Raw genomic sequence first — 7,404 nt, 5'->3', positions numbered from 1 at the left:
ACCATCCATAAATTGTCCACTGACACTGACACTGAAATAAACAGATGGTGTTTCAGATTGAGTCCCTTCATTAGGACTGCAAAGGAAGTCCTGACGAGATGAAGGGTCTTGGCTTGAGACATCTGCCGTTTATTCCTCTGCATAATTGCCGCCTGACCTGCTGCTCCTCCGGCATTTTGTGTGTGTATCAAATTTCTGCAGATGCATTATGGAGCGCACTCTAACTATCTCCCTCACGATTTTGTAGGGATGCTCCAATGCACAGGATCAAAAGAGGCAGCTGAGGATTGTAGACTCTGCCAGATCTATCACAGGACAAGCCTCCCACCATCACGGACATTTTCAAAAGCAGTGCCTGAACCTGCACCATATGGGAAATGCCCTCTTTTCATTATCACCATCAGGGAGGAGATACAGGAGATTGAAGATGCACATTCAAAATTTCAAGAACAGCTCCTTCCACTCTGTCATCAAATTTCTATTCAGTCCATGAACCCAAGAACACTACCTCACTATTATTCTTTTGCACTATTTATTTATTTTTAAAATTGTAACTCTTCAGCCTTCCAGAAGTTCATCTATCACTGTCGATGACACATATATCTGCTTTGGTTTCCCACATTTTTCTTGGATTTTTCCTGATCAGGCCCTGGAGATTTATCTACTTCCATACATTTTAAGGTGTATAATACCTTCCCTGGTGTAATGCAGACTACACTAAGACCTCACCATTAATCATCTCAAGGTCTAAAGTCTTCATGCCTTTCTCCACAGATGAGACATATTCATTAAGGATCTCGCCCATCTTCTGCAGCTCCACACGAAGAAGACCACTTTGCACTTTGAGAAGTCCTAGTCTCTCACTGATTACCTTTTCTCCCTTAATTGAGGGTGGACAATATATACTAGCCCTACATCTCAATCCACATTTGATGTGAATACAAATAAAATACATTCATGAAGAACTTACATGACCCATTGGTTTGGTTTGTTCCCACCTCATGGACATTAGCATGCTATCCCCTAATAACAAGACTTCAGAATCAGAAAGGACCTTAACCTGATCCTGCAGCAGATCTTTTTAGTGCTACTGAATAGTTGCTCCTCCTCTGCGTACTAGAGCTGCTGAATTTAGTCATATCTGTGTGCCATGAATTTAGCGCTGGAATTTTTAGAATTTATGCTTTCCTCCAAGTCCTTTTATAAGAATTCCCTTCATTAAATCACACAGAAATCTTTTCTGTTCTATTGTAAATAATTTCATGGGAAGGCTACCTCAATTACCTATTCGGATGTTGGCAATGAGATGGCAGTCATGTTATAAATAGTCCTGGGTCTATAAAAATAACAGTATTTATTAATTTTGCTTCCTGAGGATAATTTTAGAATCAGAATCTGGTTTCTCATCACCGTCTTATAAGACATGAAATTTGTTTTTTTTTGCAGAAGCAGTACAATGCAAAGATGTGAAATTACTATGTTATAAAGTAAATAATTAATATAAAAAAGGAGTAATGAGGTCATGTTCCTGGACCACTCAAGAGTCTGATGATAGCGGGGAAGAAGCTGTTCATTGGAGTTTCAGTACCAGGCTGTGATTCAGCCAGTCAAAATACACTACACTACACATGTATTAAAATTTGCGAGTCTTTGGTGACAATACGAAATCTCCTCAAACACTAAACAAAGTAGAGCCACTGGCATGCCTTCTTCATGAAAGCATCAGTGTGTTAGGACCAGGACAAATTCATGATGAAGTTGGTGGAGTTTATCATGGAAATGTCAGTTATAATCTGTATCAGTTATTATATACCTGTACCTGGCTGGAAGCCCAAGAAGAGTTTATTCAAAGTAAATGAGGTTTTTTCAAATTGTCAGAAAAGTAGTGAAAGCCCAATCTCCATTGTGTCGAACATTATTAAAGTTGCAAATAGATAAATCAACAAGAAATCTAATTACCTTAAGAATGGGTAATGGAGACAGCAGTTAGGGCAGTTGAGTGCTCCGTTTGCAGGATGTGGGAAGTCAGGGCGAGCACAATCGTCCCTGATGACTACACGTGCGAAAGGTGCATCCAGCTGCAGCTCCTGACAAACCGAGGTAGGGAACTGGAGCTGGAACTGGATGAACTTCGGATCATTCGGGAGGCAGACGCAGAAATAGAGAGGAGTTACAGGGAGATAGTCACCCATAAGAGTCAGGAGATAGGTAGCTGGGTGACTGTCAGGAGAGGGAAGGGGATTAGACAGAATGAGCAGAGCACCCCTGTGGCCGTTCCCACCAATAATAAGTACATCGTTTTGGATACTGTTGATGGAGACAACCTACTAGGGATAAGTTGCAGTGGTTGTGTCTCTGGCACCGAGATGGGACCCTCAACTCAGAAGGGAAGGAGGGAAAAGAGGAGAGCAGTAGTGATAGGGGATTCAATAGTTGGGGGACAGATAAGAGGTAGTGTGGAAAAGATTGAGAATCCTGGATGGTCTGTTGCCTCCCTGGTGCCAAGGTCCGTGATATCTCGGATCAAGTTCTTGGTATTCTCAAGAGGGAGGGTGAGCAGCCAGATGTCATGGTCCATGTAGGCACCAATGATGTGGGTAGGAAGAGTGAGGACGTCCTGAAAGGTGAGTTTAGGGAGTTAGGCACCAAGTTAAAGGATAGGACCTCCATGATAGCAATCTCAGGATTGCTACCAGTGCCACGTGCAGGTGAGTTTAGAAATAGTAAGATAGCGTAGATCAACTCATGGCTGAAGATATGGTGCAGGAGGGAGGGCTTCAGATTTATAGATAATTGGGCAGTTTTCCAGTGAAGGTGGGACCTGTTCCGGTGGGACAGTTTACATCTGAACTGGAGGGGACAAATATTCTTGCAGGTAGGTTTGCTAGAGAGGCTCCAGTGGATTTAAACTAGATACAAGGGGGGAAGGGAACCAGAGTGTAGGAACAGATGTAGGGAGAAGGAAGAAAAAGAAAATAGTAAATTTGTTTGCACCGTTAGTGATAAACAGAGAGTAAGAGGTGGAAAATTTCTTAAATGCATTTATTTTAATGCTAGGAGCATTATAAGAAAGTTGGATGAACTTAAAGCATGGATTGATACCTGGAAGTATGATGTGGTAGCTATTAGTGAAACATGGTTACAGGAGGGGTGAGATTGGCAACTAAATATTCCTGGATTTAATTGCTTCAGGTGTGATAGAATCAGAGGGACAAGAGAGGAAGGTCTTGCATTGCTTGTCAGAGAAAATATTACAGCGGTGCTCTGGCAGGATAGATTAGAGGGCTTGTCTAGGGAGGCTATTTGGGTGGAATTGAGGAATGGAAAATGTGTAGTAACACATATGGAAGTGTATTATAGACCACCAAATGGGGAGAGAGAATAGAAGGAGTAAATTTGTGAGGAGATAGCAAATATTTGTAGTAAGCACAAGGTTGTGATTGTGGGAGATTTTAATTTTCCACACATAGACTGGGAAGCCCATATTGTGAAAGGGCTGGATGGTTTGGAGTTTGTAAAATGTGTGCAGAATAGTTTTTTGCAGCAATACATAGAGGTACCAACTAGAGAAGGGGCAGTGTTGGATCTCCTGTTAGGGAATGAGATAGGTCAGGTGACGGAGGTTTGTGTTGGGGAGCACTTCGGGTCCAGTGATCACAATGCTATTAGTTTCAATATAATTATGGAGAAGGATAGGTCTGGACCCAGGGTTGAGATTTTTGATTGGAGAAAGGCTAACTTTAAGGAGATGTGAAAGGATTTAGAAGGAGTGCATTGGGACAATTTGTTTTATGGGAAGAATGTAATAGAGAAATGGAGGTCATTTAAAGGTGAAATTTTGAGGGTACAGAATCTTTATGTTCCTGTTAGGTTGAAAGGAAAGGTTAAAAGTTTGAGAGAGCCATGGTTTTCAAGGGATATTGGAAACTTGGTTTGGAAAAAAGAGAGATATCTACAATAAGTATAGGCAGCATGGAGTAAATGAGGTGCTCGAGGAATATAAAGAATGTAAAAAGAATCTTAAGAAAGAAATTAGAGAAGCTAAAAGAAGATATGAGGTTGCTTTGGCAAGTAAGGTGAAAATAAATCCCAAGGGTTTCTACAGTTATATTAATAGCAAAAGGATAGTGAGGGATAAAATTGGTCCCTTAGAGAATCAGAGTGGACGGCTATGTGCGGAGCCAAAAGAGATGGGGAAGATTCTGAACAATTTCTTTTCTTCGGTATTCATGAAGGAGATGGATACTGAATTGTGTAAGATAAGGGAAACAGGTAGGGAAGTTATGGAAACTATGATGATTAAAGAAGATGAAATACTGGTGCTTTTAAGGAATATAAAAGTGAATAAGTCTTCGGGTCTTGACAGGATATTCCCTAGGACATTGAGGGAAGTTAATGTGGAAATAGCAGGGGTTCTGACAGAAATATTTCAAATGTCATTAGAATCGGGGATGGTGCCAGAGGATTGGCATATTGCTCATGTTGATCCATTGTTTAAAAAGGATTCTAAGAGTAAACCTAGCAATTATCGGCCTGTGAGTTTGACGTCAGTGGTGGGTAAATTGATGGAAGGTATTCTTAGAGATGGTATATATAATTATCTGGATAGATGGGGTCTGATTAGGAACAGTCAACATGGATTTGTGCGTGGAAGGTCATGTTTGACAAATCTTATTGAATTTTTTGAAGAGGTTACTTGGAAAGTTGACATGGGTAAAGTGGTGGATGTTGTCTATATGGACTTCAGTAGGGCCTTTGACAAAGTTCCACACAGAAGGTTAGTTAGGAAGGTTCAATTGTTAGATATTAATATTGAAGTAGTAAAATGGATTCAGCAGTGGCTGGATGGGAGACGCCAGAGAGTAGTGGTAGATAACTGTTTGTCAGATTGCAGGCCGGTGTCTAGTGGTGTACTTCAGGGATCTGTACTGGGTCCAGTGTTGTTTGTCATATACATTAATGATCTGGATGATTGGGTGATAAATTGGATGAGTAAGTATGCAGGTGATACTAAGATAGGTGGCGTTGTGGATAACGAAGTAGGTTTTCAAAGCTTGCAGAGAGATTTAGGCCAGTGAGAAGAGTGGGCTGAAAGATGGCAGATAGAGTTTCATGCTGATAAATGTGAGGTGCTACATTTTGGTAGGACTAATCAAAATAGGACATACATGGTAAATGGTAAGGCATTGAAGAATGCTGTAGAACAGAGGGATCTAGGAATAATAGTGCATAGTTCCCTGAAGGTGGAATCTCATGTGGATAGGGTAGTGAAGAAAGCTTTTGGTATGCAGGCCTTTATAAATCAGAGCATTGAGTATAGGAGTTGGGATGTAATGTTGAAATTGTACAAGGCATTGGTGAGGCCAATTTGGAGTATTGTGTACAGTTTTGGTCACCAAATTATAGGAAAGATGTCAACAAAATAGAGTGTACTAGAACGTTACCAGGGATTCATCATTTAAGTTACAGAGAAAGGTTGAACAAGTTGGGTCTTTATTCTTTGGAATGTAGAAGGTTGAGGGGGGACTTGATAGAGGTATTTAAAATTATGAGGGGGATAGATAGAGTTGACGTGGATAGGCTTTTTCCATTGAGAGTGGGGGAGATTCAAACAAGAGGACATGAGTTGAGAGTTAAAGGGCAAAATTTCAGGGGTAACATGAGGGGGAACTTCTTTACTCAGAGAGTGGTAGCGGTGTGGAACGAGCTCCCAGCAGAGGTAGTTGAGGCAGGTTCGATGTTGTCATTTAAAGTTAAATTGGATAGCCATATGGACCAGAAAGGAATGGAGGGTTATGGGCTGAGTGCAGGTCGGTGGGACTAGGTGAGAGTAAGAGTTTCACACGGACTAGAAGGGCCGAGATGGCCTGTTTCTGTGCTGTAATTGTTATATGGTTATATGGTTATAAATCAACAATGGACATCAAGCCAAGAAGTCAATCTCCCTCCTGATGCCAGGGTCAAGGTCACTTATGAAGCAGCTAAAGATGTGGACCTGGGAAACTGCCCTGAGAAGCTTATGTAACAGCCTGCCAGGACTGAATGAGATAGTTATCCGAACAAAAACCACAGCCATCTTCCCTTTGTTGAGGAATAACTCCAATCTGTGGAGAGGTTTTGCTTTGGTTTTCATAGATCTTCAGTTTTACCAGGATTCCTCAATGTCATGTTCTGTCAAATGCTGCGTTGATGTCAAAGGCCACCATACTAAACTTGTGTCTGGAGTTCAGCTCATATTGACAAGTTAGGGCTAAGGCTGTTAGAAGGTCAGGGAGAAAGAGCTGCTGGAAACAAATTAAGAAGTTCTGTTTATCTATTAAATCTCCTGACTTTTTTGTATATCCATGATGTGGTTGGGTAGTCTAAATTCATCTTCTGAAAACATATAACTCAATATTCTAAATAGTTCAGGTGTGGAGTGAAATAAATCCAACAAAACCCGAGGAGTGTTGAGTACACACTCTGCAACATCACCAAAAGCTCAGGAATTTATTGCTGTGTTGGGAAGTTTGGAAAGACCAGTGTCCAGTACTGATGCTTCATGGGTGGATACATTTTAAATTAGAACTTCAAAACTAGTTAATAAGATTAGTAAGTGTTATAAGGTGGTGGCTGGGAACGGACCCAAGTGCAAGACACAGACACTGGAGTACTAGGACTAGGATACAGGCTGAGGGCAAGGACATGGACACGAAAACTGGGAACCCAGAACAGGACTGGACAAGAGAGCTAGGAGCCCGGGCTTGGACTCCGAGCCAGAGACTGGACAGGGACCCAGCACCTGGATCTTGCCTCTGGCTCAGACCCCAGAACTAGGCAAGGACGAGGCTTGGCAGGCAGGCAGGACGGGGCTGGAATCTTCAGGCTAGAAGCTAGAGGCAAGGCTTGGCAGGAGGCAGGAGGCTGGAGTTTTCAGGCTTGCGGCTAGAGGCTAGAGATGAGGCTTGGCAGGAGGCAGGAGGCTGGGGTCTTCAGGCTTGAGGCTAGAGGCTAGAGACTTGAGGTGAGGCTTGGCAGGAGGCAGGAGGCTGGAGTCTTCAGGCTTGGGGCTAGAGGCTGGAGACTTGATGCGAGGCTTGACAGGAGGCAAGAGGCTGGAATCTTCAGGCTTGAGGCTGGCAGGAGGCTGGAGTCTTCAGGCTTGAGGCCAGGCAGGAGGCTGGAGTCTTCAGGCTTGAGGCTAGGCAGGCTCCTCCTGGGCAGGGCGCGGTTCACCTGCGCAGGGTGCGGTACTCCTGGGCAGGGTGCGGTACTCCTGGGCAAGGCGCGGTACTCCACCCGACAGAGGCAAGAGACAGGAAGGTACAGAACCAACCATAGGTTACGGCAATACAGCCTGGCTTACCCGATGGAGGCAAGGGACAGAACCAACCGTAGGTAACGGCAATACAGCCTAGCTTACCC

This window comes from Mobula birostris, chromosome 7 (genome assembly GCF_030028105.1).
Source record: "Mobula birostris isolate sMobBir1 chromosome 7, sMobBir1.hap1, whole genome shotgun sequence".
Taxonomy (NCBI): domain Eukaryota; kingdom Metazoa; phylum Chordata; class Chondrichthyes; order Myliobatiformes; family Myliobatidae; genus Mobula; species Mobula birostris.
The sequence above is the reverse complement of the archived record's forward strand: the minus strand, read 5'-3'. Positions refer to the sequence as shown.